This window comes from Bidens hawaiensis, unplaced genomic scaffold, assembly GCF_021521415.1.
Source record: "Bidens hawaiensis isolate Kalapana, Puna unplaced genomic scaffold, B.hawaiensis_p1.1 tig00029359_1, whole genome shotgun sequence".
Lineage (NCBI taxonomy): Eukaryota > Viridiplantae > Streptophyta > Magnoliopsida > Asterales > Asteraceae > Bidens > Bidens hawaiensis.
In genome coordinates this window covers 6,714-26,276 of record NW_027494861.1, presented here as the reverse complement: position 1 = coordinate 26,276, position 19,563 = coordinate 6,714, and positions in this window count along the sequence as shown.

The following is a 19,563-nucleotide window of genomic DNA, read 5'->3' as shown; positions in this document are numbered from 1 at the left end:
TAGACCGAACATAAAGCCTGATATTTTCTTTAGACCGAACATAAAGCCTGATATTTTCGTTTAAGGGTAAGGTTCTTTTGGTGTTGTGTCGGTCATTATCACTCGTGCTTTCTTTAACTGTATTGTCACCCAAAAACTAAAAACGTGTTTTTCTATTTCACATTGAGGCCTAGAGGGACCATTCTTTTCCATTAATCATGAAAAAGCATCAAAAGATACCTACATGATATGTTGTGAATCAAAGCACTTGTTATAATCCCATTGTATTCACAATAATTTAGTGGCAACTCTTATGTTACATTAGTACGGATATTTGCTGTTTGTTAGATGGGCCCATATAAGGCCCAATAGAAAATAGAATTAGGCCTCGCTAGGAGTATAGGATTTTAAACATTACATCCCTACATGGCCGGGCCCAATAAAACCATATTATATTGTTTGGTTTTATCACTCATGCTTCGATATAGTGATTGAATCGTGTGATTCACCTTCTAATCATACTATATTTCTAATTTCTGTTTGGTTTATTTCAAGTTTCAACCACAGTTTCTTATCTTTCAAAAGTGAATGCAAAGTTTTCTTTTAAAATGATTTTACTTAATACACAAATGATCAAGTTGAAAATGGTGGCCAACCTCAAATGAGCATCATCACGTTTGTTTTTAAGTGATCGAGCAAATTCTAAGTTTTTGGTTTTTTTTATTGAACATGAAAAAAATATACTTGAAAAGCAAACTACTAATATTACTTAGGGGTTGTTTGGCAACATTGCGCTGAGCTATTGAAAGGTCCAGCTGATTAATAAGTGTGGCATTCGTCAAAATTAGTTTTCAAAACCCGGCCTGTTTTTTTCTTTAATAAATTGGTCTTTTATTTATTATTTCATTTGTTGATATTGTACGTTGTCCTTGCAATTCCATGATCATTTCTATACAATTTTATTTTTCATCACACTTGTAGTGTTGTATGCACATTTAAAACAACCATAATCATGATCATTTATTCATAAACTTTTCACATGCAAATCACTAGAATTATTCTTGGATTATTATTTTTATTACTAGGTTATTCACCATGTGTAACACACGGGTGGAAAGTATAGAAAATGTCAAATATACATAAACGAATAATGAATTACATAATAATAATGGACATTATAATTTTATAAATTATAAGGTTACATAATGAATATTAATGTATGGGTAATTGCATTGTTTGAAATTAAAACTACAGCTCTAACGTTATTGTTTTTATTAAAATAAAACAGCATACAAAGACAAATTAAATAAAATTGCACCTTCAAACATCTTAGTACTAAAAAAACATATATTAATAAAACCTTTATCATCTAGTAGATAATTGTCAAGTAATAAAGTCATATTGTATAAGCACAAAAAACCTTGTACTATTCAAAATGTTTTGTTTTTTTCACACACACCGAAATAGAAACACATACAAATTTTAACGCAAAGAAATTAGTTATAACATTACTGAAATCATATCAAAAAACCTTGTACTATCCAAAAAATTTTGTTTTTTTCACAAACACCAAAATACAAACACATACAAATTTTAACACAAAGAAATTAGTTGTAACATTCTCAACCGCTTTGGTCTACTGAAATCATATGTTCTTCACCCATTATTATCATTCTTATGACAACTATAATTAAAGATACTATCATAAGTTATTTTATTTTATTTCTTTTGCCACACACAAAGAGCTATAAAAAAACATAATTTTGTTTAAATAATAAAATTAAAGCCTTAATCAAAAAAACTTAAAAAGGGGAAACCGAACCGCAAAACCGACAAAAACGAAACAAAAAATTAAAACCAGACGATAACGAAGTCGGAAAAACTGTCCTAAACGAACAAAAAAATGAAACCGAAACAAAACGAAACCGAAAAACCAATTAAAAGAAGAAAAAAACGAACTTGAACCGAAACGAAACCGAAAAAACCAATCAATACGTAGCAAAAAACCAAAACCGGGTTGGGTAGAAACGGTTCAGGTTGTCGACGAGCAGGGTCGGCCCGAAACGTTGCGGGCCGTCAGTAGAGCGAGGGTTGGTGAGGGTCGGGGTGATTGTTTCCAACTCATTGGCCAACCAATGCCAGGAATGGAATTGAGATTCCAATTCCCATTCCTATTGGAATGTTTAAATTCCAAATTCAATTCATTTAGATTTTAATTCCTATGCAAATTCCCATTCCAATCCCAAAACATTATGTTGCTACAACGGCCATAGCTAACAAAAACATATGGTCGAGTGATGGTATGGACGCTTCCTGAGTTACATTCCAGCTTCCTGCTTGTACCTACAACACGAAAGAACTCGTTAGAAGGGGACCAGAGACCCTGGTATCTGGACCACCCTCCGACGCTCAACATTAGTAATTTATTCAATGAAAGCAAATGAAAGTACATATACAATGAAAGTATATATGTACACTAGAGATAGAGAAAGCAAGAGGAGGTAGGGGTGGAGACCTGACGGTTAGAGAGCAGCTGAGGCAATTCAGCTGCTTAACCGGTGACTGGTCGTTGGGATTGGAATGAGTTGTGACGGGTGGATTGTAGAGCCACCCTTAATTGTAGTAATTCTAAACAAAACATGAGCGTTTACGTGTTATTTCAAGGATTTAGGTCACTACCGTATATGGTGCGTGTTTGCAGGTACAGGTGCTAAAAATGGCGATTCAAGTGAACTATGATGGAGAGGAGCAAAGAACTCGAGAGTTGGTGATGGCAGTCAACAAGTCAAAGAAGAACAAAGAACTTGGAGCTGAGGCTACCGTAGTTTACGGTAGCCACCGTAAGCTACGGTAGGGTCCCAACGTAGCAGCCTAGCGTAAACAGATAGAACATGGCGTAGTGATTTTCAAAGCCACTGTAAGCTACGGTGGCCACCGTAGCTTACGGTGGACCCTGACGACTGGTGGCGGTTACAACTCGTTTTTTATGTTATAATTGGATTTTGAGCTCCATTCTTCATTATTCCGGACTAGACATTGTTGTGGGGTGATTTTGGTGCCTTGAAATAATATTTTGGGTGATTTTATTTGAAGATTAACACTATAATCTTTGATTTCTTGGATTAAAGATTGAATCAATGATGCCAACCATGTGTGGCTAAACTCTTTGGTGTTTCTCTTGGATGTAAGGTTATTCACAATACACTTATGTTTATTGTTCTTGAATTTGGATTGGTTATCTAATTATTGATGTTAGTATAACTATGATGTTTGTTTGATTGTTTGTAATTTGTCCATATCGTGTTAAACCTAGTTTCGTTCTATACGTTCTTGGTGTCATTGACAATTGAGATTTAGTAGAAGGAATTAGGGTTAAGAACATATTGTTTGATTAACAAGTAACAACCTCGCGTTCTAGTAATCCGAGTACTTAGTTCTTGATTAATCAATAATCACATTTACACAAAATCAAGATATTATGATTTATCCATTGAACTTTAACAAGAGTGTTGTGTGATAACCCGAATTCCAAGAGAAATACTTGCTTGATCAACTGTTTACAACTTTAGTGTTAGTTAATTTAGTTCTTAAAATCTAATCAAAAACCAACTTGAAAATTACTTTCTGTCATTTACATTTATATTAGTTTAATTGTGAGCTACTCAGTAACGCATATTCCACAAACTCTTCGTGTTCGATACCCATTTACCACTATCTAATTAGTTGTATTTGGTTTATTTTTGCGCGAGTCTTCGACCTCGTGTCAAATTTTGCAGCCGTTTCCGGGGAGTAGTGTGCAACGTGTGTTATTTTTGTAGTTTTTGTTTAAATTGTTATTGTCAATTTTACGCGGGTTGTGCTAGTGTGCAGGTATATGCATACAAGACACTCTCGGTCTTCATCACCGTTTAGCGTTTGATCCTGAATCGAGAGAACCTTTCGTCATAACCGGATTCTGCAAAGGGAAAACAAGGTTATTGGGTCTCCAAGTACAAAAAGTCAAACAACTGACACCACAATCATGGCTTCGGAACAAACTGTCCCGCCAATGCCACCACCCATAAATTACCCATAAATTCTGAAAACCCATCATCCACTGAACCCATTACTACCACAACCTCTACAAATGTACCAACTTCAACCGTGTTTAGTTTTCAATCACCACCTAACCTTCCACCCTTGACCACGTTCATGCCTACGCAAGGACAATCATCAAACTCACCACAACAATCATCTTTCCAATCTCAACAAAATCCACGTTATCAACAACCATACACATTTACCCTAGACCAATTGTTTGGTGGGCCACGGTATGGTGATGGTAATGAAGGGTATGAAGAGTTTGAAGAAGGATATGCAAGTGGGGTTGATGGGAATCAGTTGAGAGTTCAAGGGCAGTTTGGGTATGGATCTGAATTTCAACTGCAACAACAAGTGCAACAATGGGGTAGGCCGAATATCAATCAAATACAACAACCACAACCATTATAACAAGTTCCACAACAACCGCAATATCAACAACCTCAACAACCAAATCCTCAACCACTGTTCCAACAATATGCCCAACAAAGGCCCGTTTACCGGCAAATGGGCCAACCGAGAGTACCATTGGGGGTACCAAGAAGGCATGCAAGGGAGATGGTTAGGGGAACTGAAGCTCATTTTAGACCGGTCATCACCAATAACCCATCTCCGGTGATTATTCCTCAAAACCAAAATGGAAGAACATTTGAAGTGAGAACCAATGCGCTCCAAAGTTTACCAAAGTACAAGGGTTTAGCAACGGAAGAACCCTATTTTCATTTGGAGGCATATGACTCCATTTGAAAAACGATTGGGGGTCAAGGTTTTACACCGGATGAAGTGAAATTAGTGTTATTTCAATTTTCGTTGGAGGATAAGGCGAAGAGATGGTTTTACACCTTGCCATCCGCATCGATTTATACTTGGGCCGAGATGCAACAAAGGTTCTTAGAAGAGTTTTACACGGCCCAAAAGACTAATGATGCGAGACGAAGTTTGAGGTCTTTCCAACAACAATCGGGTTAAATGTTTCATGAAGCATTCGAGAGGTTCAACATGATGATCAAGAATTGTCCTCATCATGGTATAGCTCTTTGGGAGTTGTTGAATGCTTTTCATGAAGGGTTGAATGCGGAAGATGAAAGGATTTGATGTCAATCACAAACGGTACGTTCGGTACCAGTTATGAACAAGACGATTGGGCATTCTTGGAATAAATGTCGGTCACATCAAAGAGAAAGGCTCAAACTGCAAGAAGAGCAAGGCTGACAATTGGAAGACCGCAAGTTCATACTGTGGAGGATGTGGGGGTACAAACTACTAATCAAAGAATTGATGTTTGTACCAATTGTAACGAGTTGGGTCATGGGGCTGATGTGTGTACGGTAGGGCAAGCACAAGTTGAAGAGGTGAATGCACTTCAAGGTCAAGGGGGTGGTAATCGAAATTTCAATATGAACTTAAACACTTATCACCCCGGGTTGAGAACTCATCCAAATTTCAGTTATGGAAATCAAGCAACTCAACTCAATCCAAATTTCCAAGGGACTTCTCAAACCACCTTTATCCCTCGTCAACAATACTTCAACCAAGGAAATCAAGGTCAATTTCAAGGAACGGGTGGTAATCAAGGTGGGTCTTTGGGCCAAGGTTCATCAAGTGGGAATGAAGTGATGGACATGTTAAAGTTGATGCAGCAAGAGATGCAAAAGAGGAATCAGTTAGATGAAGCTCGTATACAAAAGGATGAGATTCGTGACAAGGCCATCCAATCATTGACAACTCAAATGGGCCAACTTGCAACAGAGGTATCCAATTTGAAGAAGAACAAAGGTCAACTCCCGAGTGACACCAAGGTGAACCCTACTCACACTACTCCTCGCAATGTGCCGATTAATCAGGTAAGTGTTTTAAGAAGTGGTAAGGAGTTTAAAATCAATACTACACCAGAAGTAGTTGAAGGTGTGGTAGAGGATGTGACGGGGGTAGAAAGTGAAGATGAACAATCTTCACCCATTCAACCCCCTAAACCATCCATGTTTTCAAACAAAGATTCAGATCAAAATGAACTTTTAAACGATAAAAGCAAGGAAGTGGAAGAGGTTCCAATTCCATTTCCTTCGGCTTTGCTTGACCCGGGCAAGAAAAATGTGATTTGAAAACGGGGTCCTCAAAAGGAGGAGACGTGGGAGGTATTTAAACAGGTTAAAGTTAATCTTCCTTTACTTGAAGCAATAAAACAAGTACCCACATATGCAAAATTTTTAAAAGAATTGTGTACTCAGAAACGACAACAAAAAGTTCATAAACGAGTTGATTTAACTGAACGAGTGAGTGCAATTCTAAAGGGTGATCTTCCACCTAAGCTTCAAGACCCAAGAGCGCCCTTGATTAACATTCAAGTGGGTGACTTTCAAATGTCACAGGCACTATTGGACCTTGGAGCGGGTGTGAGTATCCTACCGGGGGGTTTGTATGACCAATACGATTTTGGTCCACTTAAACGAGTTGAGACCACAGTTGTATTGGCTGATTTGTCTCACAAACTTCCTCGAGGGATCGTGCGGGACGTTATTGTTAAAATAGAGGAATTTTATTATCCTGTTGACTTTTTGGTTCTAGATTACTCGTCGGTTGACCCAACACAACAACAAAATGTTATATTGAGTCGGCCATTTTTAAATACTGCTCATGCTATTATTGACCGTCGGTTTGGTACAATTGATATGGCCTTTGGAAATAGAAAAATGCGTTTAAATGTGTTTACTAATGTTGCTAATTCATTGGCTAGTGAAGAATGTTTTATGGCAGATATTATAGATGGGTGTGTACCACACGAGTATGAGGAAGGTATGTTGGATGTTTGTGTTTGTGATGATTCTGAACAGGTTCATAGTTGTGCATTGGAGTTAGAGGAAAAGAAACAAGAGGTATTGACATTGCAAGATTGAAGACTACCATGGACTCATCAGGTTGAGAGTCTACCAACAGAAATCAATTCGGATACTAAACCCTCGTTGATTTGTCCTCCCAAGGTAGAATTGAAAGAATTGCCAAGTCATCTCAAGTATGCGTTTTTGGGAGAAGGTGAAACGTTGTCGGTTATCGTTGCCTCTAACTTGGATGAGGCTCAAGTAGAGGGATTGTTGGAAGTTTTGAAGGCTCACAAGGCGGTGATTGGGTGGACAATAGCCGATTTGAAGGGTATTAGTCCATCTATAGTCATGCACAAAATCATCACCACGGACGATGCAAAGCCTACTCGGGAAACTCAAAGGAGGTTGAATCCCAATTTGAGAGAGGTGGTGAAAAAGGAAGTCATCAAATGGTTGGATGCGGGAATTATCTATCCAATTTCAGACAGTGCATGGGTAAGTCCAACACAGGTAGTTCCAAAGAAAGCCGGCATCCAGGTAATTAAAGATGAAAGTGGTGAACAAATCGCCACCCGACCGGTAACCGGGTGGCGAGTGTGCATTGATTATAGAAAGCTAAATGCGGCTACCTCAAATACCATTTTCCCATTACCTTTTATTGACCAAATTATTGAAAAATTGTAGGGTCAAAAATTTTATTGTTTTTTGGATGGGTACTCGGGATATAATCAAATTGCAATCCATCCCGACGACCAACACAAAACCACATTCACATGTCCATATGGCACTTTTTCCTTTAGGCAAATGCCATTTAGATTGTGTAATGCCCCGGCCACATTCCAACGATGTATGATGATATTTTCTCGGACATGGTTGGGGATTCACTTGAGGAATTATTGGATGACTTTTCTATTTTTGGGTCAACTTTTGAAAGATGTCTTAATGAATTGGAAAAAGTTTTAAAACGTTGTGTCGAGACTAACTTGGTTTTAAGTTGGGAGAAAAGTCATTTCATGGTACAAGAGGGTATTGTGTTGGGGCATGTAGTTTCAAGTCGGGGAATGGAGGTGGATAAAGCAAAAATTAAGGTTATTTCTTCATTACTACCACCGAAAAATGTAAAAGGGGTAAGGTCGTTTTTGGGGCATGTCGGGTTTTACCGGCGGTTTATTAAAGGTTTTAGTGTGATTACTAAACCTTTATGCAATTTGTTGCTAAAAGATGTTGTATTTGATTTTACTAATGATTGTTTGCAACCATTTGATGTTTTGAAGGAAAAATTAGTACAAGCACCGATTTTGCAACCGCCAGATTGGACGAAGCCTTTTGAGATTATGTGTGATGCAAGTGATACCACGATTGGAGCAGTTTTGGGTCAAAGAATTGATAAGAAGCCGGTGGTGATTTACTATGCAAGCAAAACGTTATCCGAGGCACAATTGAATTACACCACTACTAAAAAAGAATTACTTGTGGTGGTGTACGCCTTGGATAAGTTTCTGTCATACATATGGGGAAGTAAGGTTGTGGTCTATTCGGATCATAGTGCGGTTCGTTACCTCATGGAGAAGAAAGATGCAAAACCCCGTTTGATTCGTTGGGTCTTATTGTTACAAGAGTTCGATTTGGAGATCCGAGATAAGAAGGGGTGTGAAAATGTGGTGGCGGACCACTTATCGAGGATTCCTTTGGAAGGTGTGGATGATTCACATGAAATCAATAAGAGATTTCCGGATGAACAATTGTTAGCCGCTTCCACTACACCATGGTATGCTCATTTTGTCAATTATCGGGCCACGGGTGAGATGCCGAAACATTGGGCCAAGAAAAGGAGACAACAATTTCTCTCCCAAGTCAAGCAATATATTTGGGATGAGCCCGATTTGTTCAAAATTGGTGCCAATCAAATCATTCAGCATTGCATTCCCGAATCGGAAGTTCAAGAGATTTTGGCACATGCTCATTCATCAACTTGTGGTGGTCATTTTAGTGGGCAAAATACGGGTTATCGAGTTCTTACAAGTGGGTTTTATTGGCCCACAATCTTTTAAGATACAAGTGACTTGCACGCCATTGTTTGAATTGTCAAAAGATTGGTGGAATTTCAAAACGGGATGAGATGCCTTTGCAACCCATTTTGGTGGTTGACATTTTTGACGTATGGGGAATTGACTTTATGGGCCTGTTTCCAAATTCTTGTGGGTATTTATACATATTGGTGGCGGTGGATTACGTTTCAAAGTGGGTTGAGGCCATAGCAACAAGGACTAATGATCACACTGTGGTATGTAAGTTTGTTCAATCTAATATTTTTGCAAGATTTGGAATTCTGAGAGTGATTATAAGTGATGGTGGAATGCATTTCAAGAATTTCAATTTCGGGAAATTGGTGAAGCGGTATAATGTGAATCATCGAATTGCTACTCCGTATCACCCGCAAACAAGTGGACAAGTTGAAGTGTCCAACCGAAAAATTAAAGAAATATTGATGAAGACGGTAAGGGTTGATAGGAATGACTGGTCGGTAAAGTTGGATGATGCATTATAGGCGTATCGAACCGCTTATAAAACACCCATAGGAACGACTCCTTACCGGTTGGTTTATGGGAAAGGATGTCATTTGCCAATGGAGTTGGCTCACCAGGCATTATGGGCAATTAAGAATGTTAATTTGGATTACAAGGAAGCCGGTGAGTTAAGGAAGTTGAAATTGAATGAGTTGGAGGAAATCCGGGATGAAGCATATGAATGTGCCTCGAGCTAAAAAGATAAATTCAAGAGGGTGCATGATGCCAAGATAAGGAAACGAACATTTGAGGTTGGGCAAAAAGTGTGGCTTTATAATTCAAGACTCAAACTGTTTCCCGGGAAGCTCAAAAGCAAATGGATGGGCCCGTATGTTATAACAAGAGTGGGCAAGTTTGGTGATGTGGAAATTGAAGACTTGCACAATCAAGCAAGACAAACTGTGAACGGACACCGACTTAAACCATACTTGGAGGGTAAGGATATCAACATGTGTGAAGTGGACAAGGTAGGCTATCTGTTGCGGTCGCCTGAGGAATCAACCAATTAAACGGTCCAGGTTTGTTGTATAATTTAGTTTAGTTTTTGTTCAAATTTGGTCTTAAAAATTAATTTTCTCGTTACGAGGTTGTCCAAATCAAGTGTGGGGAATTCTCGGGAATCTCTTCACCGTGTTGAGGACAACTCGGGTTTTTCATGGGGGGTAGGGTAATTTTTAGTTTTTGTTTGTAAATAATTTAAAAAAAAAATAAATTTCCCATCAGATTCCGCCGTAGCCTACGGTGTCCACCGTAAGCTACGGTGAACTTGATATTCTTATGCTGGCTTCTTTCTGTTTACGGTGGGATAGTTACGTTAAGGAAGCTACCGTAGCTTACGGTAGCCACCGTAAGCTACGGTGGACTCTGAGTGTCAGCGACGGGTTCTGCAGTATGTAAAAAGAAAATTAATAACATTAATAAAATAAACCGAAAATCATAAAAAATTCCCATCCACATCTTTCACTTACCTTCTTCTTCATACTTTCATTCATCCATCCACCCCTCTCTACCAAACCTAAATCCCCAATTCATAACTTCCTCAAATCTTAACCAAAATCAACGATTTTCGGGTCTAAATTGACTAGATTTTCGCAAGGAATCACATTCTTTGCTTGGTTTTCATCAATCTTAACTTTTTGGGGTTCGATTTTGGATGTTTTTGGTCCGAAAATTTTGAACAACAAGTGGGTTTTGCAAGTGACTGGTGATTAGAGTGATTAGAGGGTTTAATTCGGCTTAAAGGAATGTTTCTCTTCACTTGGTTGCTACAAAACTCATTAGTTAAGATTACATGTTGTACATTGCTTACACTTGCTTGTTGAATGTGAGAAAGTTTGATGATAGTTTGAAATTGTGTTATGGTTGTAAATATGGTATGCAAAATTAAATTTCGATAAAAGTTGAAGACGGATTATGTCTATGTTTAAACGAAATGTTGTCAAAATTTTGTGAAAAATGATTTATGACTTTCATATATTCACAACCGTAGAAACAAGCAAGTGTGGGAACATATATAGAGATGAATACTAACTTGGTTAATGTTTGTCATTGTTTAGATGGGACGTTCTACTAAGGGTAAAGGAAAAGGGATTGCGGGTTCATCTAGCAACTCTGCCGCCGAACAAGCAAAAAAGCGGAGGTTAGAACAACAAGAACGGGAAGAAGAGGTGGAGTATGTTAAACCAGATTGGACTCATGGACCACTAATAGATCATGATTTGAGATGGCAACCAGAGTTGTTTCACGAGAAAATGAATACATTGACAAAAAAGTACGATGCATTTATTTGTGAGAAAGTGGTCCCGGAACGTGAGTTTGGTCCGTTTGATGTTTTTGATCGATTCAAGGCATTGGGTTGGGAAGCAGCCCTCAAGTGTTATGATCGAAACGAGAAGTATGTTTTTGTAAGACCCTGAACCCCGGGAACCCCACAGTTGGTAATCATTCAAAACACTCGTAAAAATAATTAAACTTAAAAACAATTCTTTTCATTAAAATAAGCATTACAGAATATAATTCGGCGGAAAACGTAAATAATAAAATAAGTTCCCAAAACCAGGAAATTTTGCCCAAAACCAACATAATTATCTTTAATAAAAATTTTAAAAAATAAATGTTTAATAATAAAATCTTCAAATCCCGTATGCCCTTCACCGTCCAAGTAGCTTCATGCACGTCTAAGCGATAAGGCATCCTCCTCCTAACCTGAAACTCACACTAACATGCACACAAAGTCAGCTTAAGCTGAGTGAGTTCAAGTTTTAAATAAGTAACAAAAGTCTTAATAATCATTCCAACGGTTTTAAAACTATAAACGAAAATACATCCGTTAGGTCATCACATTTAATAAATAATCATCCTTACGCATAAACACCTCTATACGTACATTCCTATATATATAAATATATATATATATATATATATATATATAACATTCGATAATAACATTCAGGGTCGAGCAAACATACAACCCAAACACGTAACATTCAGCGCATGTAAACACAAAGTAGGCATACGCAACATTTAGTAGTCGAGACGACTACAACATTCGCCAAATATTGGCCATTCTATAATATATATATATATACATACATACACACATTCTTTAACATTCCAAGGCCTACCAATATTAGCAAGCCTATGTAAAATCGTTTAAAACATTTCATCAAGCAAAATCGCTTAGGTGTGCATGCTAGCCCAAAACAAAAAAAGAGTTAAAATGGGGCATCAAGAACTCACCTGAAATCAACCGAACACCTGCAACGGGCTAGGAAGTCCCTAAGTGCACACTCACAAGTAAAGGCCTGTAAATTATACACAACGCGTCACTAAACTAGACCGTAAGAACACACTTGCCTAATGGGTAGTTTAAGCTCAACACTTTGGCCCGAGGCCCAACCCATACCTAATTACTTTACCTCAGCCCATAAAACCTTTCAATTAACCGAACCCACCCTACTATCATGATCGGGGTTAACCATGATGTACAATTTACCCGCTTGCAAGCCAATCGAGTTGAATACGCGCGAAATAAGTTCTTAACTCATTTGTCAAGCAAATCAGCCCCAAATGGACCGAATCCCCATCATAACCTGCTCATTTATCATAAACATGCCACAAGAGTCGATATGGGTGGCGGTTCCTTTTTACAACACTCACTTTAACGTTTAAACGACAATTTGCGCACAACCGACTCGATTAGCTAATAACCAACCCAAACAGCCCCGAGTTCCAAAAATTTAATTTTTCCACAGCCCTTAAACCCCCCTAGGGCTGTACAAACTGATTCGGTTGGTCATTCGATCGATTAACGCATCAAACTCAACAATTGACAATTCTACACCCGGTAAACCCTAGTTTTCAAACTAAAATCGATTGACCGACCTAAACACCTTCAATGAATACGGTTTTTAAGTATGATGTACCCACACATACCTAGGAGGATTTTGGTGCAAAAACCTCACTAAAAAACAGCCCCGGAAATGCTCAATTTGACAGCCACCCGGCTAGCATACAACAAGCCATAAATCGATCAATACGCGCGTTATAACGATCAATTATGGTGTAAAAGACTTGGGAAATCATAGTACATACCTTGAATTGAAGTTCTAAGGCTTAGAATTGGCTGCAAAAAGAAAAATTCGTGGGTCTTGGGTCTTTGCTTCCTGCTGATCGCAACAAGGGGGGGGGGGCTAGGGTTAGTTTATGTTATAACATAATATATTACACTCTACTCCCTCCAGATTGACGTGTAAGGAAAAATGGAAGGAAAAGTTAGGTTCTTTAACGTACCGAGATGACATAAAGGCTCCTGAGAAACGTCGGATAAATCCCGAGAATTATACATACTCTACAAGCTTTAATTCTTGAAACCGGAATTAACGGGCGTTACAGTTTTCATCGATGAAATTGAAGAATGGATGGCAACTTTGAGATGTCCTTCGTTTAATAAACCCTCGGGGATGAAGCTCATAGGAACTGTTAACAACATTGAGGTCACTATGTCATTTGAAACATTGAGGCCACTATGTCATTTGAAACATTGAGGCAAATTGCACGATTTGACAATAAGCCTCAAAGCAACTACGTGTATCCAGATTTGAATGACTTGTATTATCAACCCGACAGGCATCCAACGTGGAGAATGATGTTGGAAGCATTGTTTTTACCTGACACTTATGATGGGAAGTTATTGAGGAAGAATTTAAAGATTAAGCCAAAGATGTTGCTCATCATTTGTTTACACAATGTCATGCCAAGAAGAGGGGATATGCAAGAAGTTCGGTATCCCGACGTCCCGATTCTATACTCTTTGATGCATGGAGGACCACTTGTTTCGTTCCGGTATCTAGTACTTAACAATATTTGGATAAGCCGAAATAATGTGAGTAGGAAGATTATTCCACATTGTCGGTTGATTACCGCGTTGTTGATGCGGTTTGGTGTTATTGGAGATAATGATATTGGAGTTGGGAAGAAACACAAGCCGTTCAATGTGACAAAGTTGGGGGTTGGTTGGGAATACCGAGTAAGTGACAGGTACCATATGTTGAAAATCGAGGGACAGAGATGGAGGGCATTGAAGGTTGACGCTCGACCTTTGCAACCAGGAGAATAAGATGAAAGTGAGAGTGATGATGAAGAGGGAGAGAGTGGAGAAGATGACTATGATGATGAACCGGGTGAGCGGGTTGCGATGGAAAGTGAAGGAGTAGGTGGTAGTTCAAGTGCGCAAGGACGGGGACGGGGAAGTGCCTTACCATTTGAATATTCGAGGCAAACATTTGAGCCAAATTGGGCACACCATGGCAGCATGCAAGATGTAATATTCAACACCAGGCCAGCACACTACTATAATTGGGCCGAGACAACTCAGACATTGTTTGATCACCAAACATTCATGGGCGTTAGTATGGAGCGCGCTCGAAAGCAAATGTATGATCGCCAAGAAGTGTGGAACCGGACCCACGCTTATGCTGAACAAAGAGAAATCAACCATCGATATGAGGATGACCGTCAGAGACAAATGCACGCCGCATGGCATTCGGGGAAACCAGTGGTGGCTGACCCATCGATCGTTGACTACACCACATTGCCACCATACGACGGTACGGTGAATTATCCCATGCCACCGTTGCATCATTCAGAATGGTTGGATCCACGACAGACTCAAGGTTCAGGACAAGCTCAAGGGGAAGGTCAAGCTGGTGGAGAGGATCAGGGGGCGTTTGGTTTTGGCGAATTCACGGATGTGATGATGTCCATTTTTGGACCACCTCAACAACGTTACTATTGAGCTGCGTCGGCAGCAAATCAGGTGTTCCCTTGTACATTTGTGTATCTTATTTTTTTCTGTTTATGTTTGGGTTTTGGGAGGTTGGGTGGAGTAATGACAAGTTGGAATTTAAGGGTCGTGCTCGTGGTGGTGTTTTGTTATCCTAAATACCCTACATTGAGGACAATGTATCTCAAGTGTGGGAATGAGGGATGAAAATAAAATAAAATAAATAAATAAAAATAAAGTAAATAATAATAATAAAAAAAATATAAAAAAAAGAGTTGGAAAAAAAAAACACCGGAAAAGTGATAAGATTGTCAGGGCAAAGTTTTGATCCCCTTTCATGGTCATAATTCCCCAAAATTAAGTTGCTTAGCTATGTTAAAAGTGTGCTCGAGTAGTATTCTAGGCAAGGTTAGCATGCTTTCGGTTTATCCAATCACATAACATGCCACAATCACTTGGGTATTGGGAAAATGAAGAGCGGTGACGGAGTGGTTATTCTCCGTTAGAACTTGTGCCATCAATGCACTTCAAGACCTTAGCTTGGCATAAATGCAAAAGTAATTGAGGCACTTAGGTTAAAACCTCGTCTCGGATGAGTGTGAGTGTGGGTTTTGGGGGGTTGGGCCTCATAAATTACATATATGAGCGTGGATAATGAGAGGGGCGGGGGGTTGGTTCCTTTAGAAAACTTTATTGGACCTATTCTTTTTATTTGATCAAACCCCGATGTAATTGTACGACGATCCGGCTTAATAGGTTGTTTTTGTAATTGTAGTTGTTTTGTTAGTAATAAATAGAGAGTAGTAGTTAATTGTTTATGCAAGTTATTATGACAAAAAAAATGAAAAAAAAAAGACAAGGAAAAGTCGAGGCAATGTTCAAAGCCTTGTGGTTCGAGTTCATTATGAAAGCTGTTATGTATATAGTGGTATGTTTTATTGTTTAATTCAGTTTTGATGTAACAAGCCGGGTCGGATCATTTGAGCCACTTTCAATATCCCCATTCCATACCTTTACCCCTAGTCTCATTACAACCCATTTAAGACCTCTTGATATGCTTTTATGTTAAAGCACGATTAGGTGGAGATTTGACGGTGGTACAAGCGTATGCGAGGAGAATCGAGTATGATTGTGATATTTGGAACAGTCACCGGTAAGTGAGTTAATGAGTGACGGTGTGTTATGTACAAGTAAAGACCAAAAGCATGTTAAGGTTGACTAGAATTCTATGTTTTAAAATATAATATCAAGTAAGCTAGTGCAAACCTTTGATTATGTGGGAATAGGGTATGACTCGGGACCTTAACTGAGCCGGGTTTGTGGTTTGTGTGGTGGTGGTGTTCTAAAAACAACTGGTTTGACGAGTGGCTTGAGGGCAAGCAACGAGCAAGTATGGGAATGTGACGGGTGGATTGTAGAGTCACCCTTATTTCTAGTAATTCTAAACAAAACATGAGCGTTTACGTGTTATTTCAAGGATTTAGGTCGCTACCGTATATGGTGCGTGTTTGCAGGTACAGGTGCTAAAAATGGCAATTCAAGTGAACTATGATGGAGAGGAGCAAAGAACTCGAGAGTTGGTGATAGCAGTCAACAAGTCAAAGAAGAACAAAGAACTTGGAGCTGAGGCTACCGTAGCTTACGGTAGCCTTAGCTCCAAGTTCGTTGTTCACGGTAGCCTCCATAAGCTAAGGTAGGGTCCCAACGTAGAAGCCTAGCATAAACAGATAGAACATGGCGTAGTGATTTTCAAAGTCACCGTAAGCTACGATGGCCACCGTAACTTACGGTTGACCCTGACGACTGGTGGCGGTTACAACTCGTTTTTTATGTTATAATTGGCTTTTGAGCTCCATTCTTCATTATTTCGGACTAGACATTGTTGTGGGGTGATTTTGGTGCCTTGAAACAATATTTTGGGTGATTTTTAATTGAAGATTAACACTATAATCTTTGATTGCTTGGATTAAAGATTGAAGCAATGATGTCAACCATGTGTGGCTAAACTCTTTGGTGTTTCTCTTAGATGTAAGGTTATTCACAATACCCTTATGTTTATTGTTTTTGAATTTGGATTGGTTATCTAATTATTGATGTTAGTATAACTATGATGTTTGTTTGATTGTTTGTAATTTTTCCATATCGTGTTAAACCTAGTTTCGTTCTATACGTTCTTGGTGTCATTGACAATTGAGATTTAGTAGAAGGAATTAGGGTTAAGAACATATTGATTACAAGTAACAACCTCGCGTTCTAGTAATTCGAGTACTTAGTTCTTGATTAATCACAAAATAATCACATTTACACAAAATTAAGATATTATGATTTATTCATTGAACTTTAACAAGAGTGTTGCGTGATAACCCGAATTCCAAGAGAAATACTTGCTTGATCAACTGTTTACAACTTTCGTGTTAGTTAATTTAATTCTTAAAATCTAATCAAAAACCAACTTGAAAATTACTTTCTGTCATTTACATTTATATTAGTTTAATTGTGAGCTACTCAGCAACGCATATTCCACAAACTCTTCGTGTTCGATACCCATTTACCACTATCTAATTAGTTGTATTTGGTTTATTTTTGCGAGAGTCTTCAACCTCGTGTCAAGCTGATAGTGTTATGCCTTAGCAGCTCGTGGACTTAGCAGCTCAGAGGACTAACGGCTCAGTGAATGATAATTACTCTTTAGAGAAGGAGATCTCTTAGTGAGTGTTACTTTGGAAATGATATTCTGAAGAGTATTATTCTAGAGAGAGAGAGTATAATGAGAGAGTGGAGAAAAATAGAGTGAATGAGAATGAATATACCTTTGGCTGAAATGTTCCTTTTATAAGTAGTCAGAAGCTTCTCTGTGGGAAGCTTAAGCTTCCTAAAGGGAAGGGTTCTGCTCTCTTTTAGCTTGCACGGACTGGATGCATGCCATTTTCGTGCAACCTTTGTTCAGCCTTTGTTTGTCCTGTTGTTACTTTTTTACTTTATGGCAGGCTGCCTTTTGGAAGTCATGACTTTTTCTGCCATTTACTGTAACAAGAGTATCCTGGTCAACTTAGGAATCTTGTGGGGGAAGCTTCGAGCTTCTCTATCAGGCAGCTTGTGCTAGCTGCTTCTTTATTCCTAAGCTTCCTTATTTTGTAAGCTTCACTTTGTGGGTGGGTAGGGGTACCCATGCTACCCACGCCATCACATTCCATGAACCAAACGCATCTTTAAGAGTATTCCCAATCCATCCCCTAAAATTATGTGAGGAGAGTTTGTAAATTATAAGGTGGGGTTGTGAATGTAAAGTAAATTATAGGGTGGAGAGAAAAAAGGTAGTGATTTTTTGTAAATTTGGGGAAAAGGTAATGAAAAAGGTATATATGGATAAAGGGATAGAAAACTGGATAAGAATGCAAAAGGTATAAAAAATTATTATTTAATTGAATAGGAGAGAGAAATATAGTGTTTTTTAATGTAATTATATGATATATATGGATAAAGGGATAGAAAACTGGATAAGAATGCTCTAAGATCTGCATTTCTACATGCCACTTTCCAGTTTCCACATAGTTAAGGGATAGTTTCTAAAAAGTTATGATTGATCGTTTCAAACCCGTCAGGTGTCCACTTATTGGATATGTCGTGCAACAACTATTTGTAAAGTTGCATTCGTGAAGGTAAAGTATGACATTTAATAAAGTCTTTAACGGCCACGTGACTTTTTTGTTAACTTATGAAATTTACTAAACATAACAATTTTTTCTAAAAATAACAAATAATCAACTAACTTTCAGTTACAAACCAGTAAATGCGAGTCTGCGTGTTACGGCGAAGGTGTCTATGTAGCCGACGTAGCCAACTTGTAAAATTCAGTTTTGAATAAAATTTGTATGAAAATATAGATATAAAAAAAAGAGGCAACATATAACGATATATTAGAATTTGAATAAAATTGGCAGTAAAGCGGATAATAGAATATTTATTACACAACTCATTTCGAATAAAATTTACACCGAAACCTTGATAAAAAGAACGTCGCAACGATATATTCGAAACTTTATAACATATCATATTCGCATCCCATTCTCTAAAATTAGTCTCTCTAAAGATAAGAATGGCATGGCCTCAATGCCTAGCATGCGACCTCCACGTCATCAAGGATAGGGTAAGGGTACCCGCATTGCGGGTCATCTTAGTATTCTTGGGCAACAGTAACTAAGCTCGCTAGCCAGAGAGGCACCCTTTATACCTAGGCACTGGAAATCAAGCACCAAAAAAATTCGAACCTATGGGGCACCCTTTAAGCCTAGGTAGTGAGGGTTAGACATCAAAGGAGCAGACCAGTTGGGCAACCTTTACGCCTAGGTGCTGAGAGCCACAAGGGAATCTGCCATGTTAGGCACTATTTCAGCCTAAGCGTTGAAAGTTAGGCACCCTGGCAGCCAAACTTGTGTTGAAATCTACACGGTCTCCTTAGTCATTATGTGTTGAAATCCTATTGACTATGTGTATTATGATTTTTTTTTTTACTTTACCTAATTTGTAAAGTATTGGATCAAACTTGCCTATTTTGGTCATTTCCTCGATACAAATGCTGATTGTAAAATTGTATTTCGTATTTCTAAATTTAAAAAGCACATTCTTTCCAATTATCTAATTAGTATAATTGAAAACTTTGACCAGATTGTTTGGTTGGTTAGAGTTAATATTTGTACCGGTTTGGAACCTGGGTTTGATTCTCTAATGCTGCGAATGTTTGTTTCATTTTTTGAAGTGTTATTATGTTTTTGTGTATAGTTAATGGTTTGTCTTTTAACATTAACTTTAGTATGGACCGGATAGTTGTGTTATT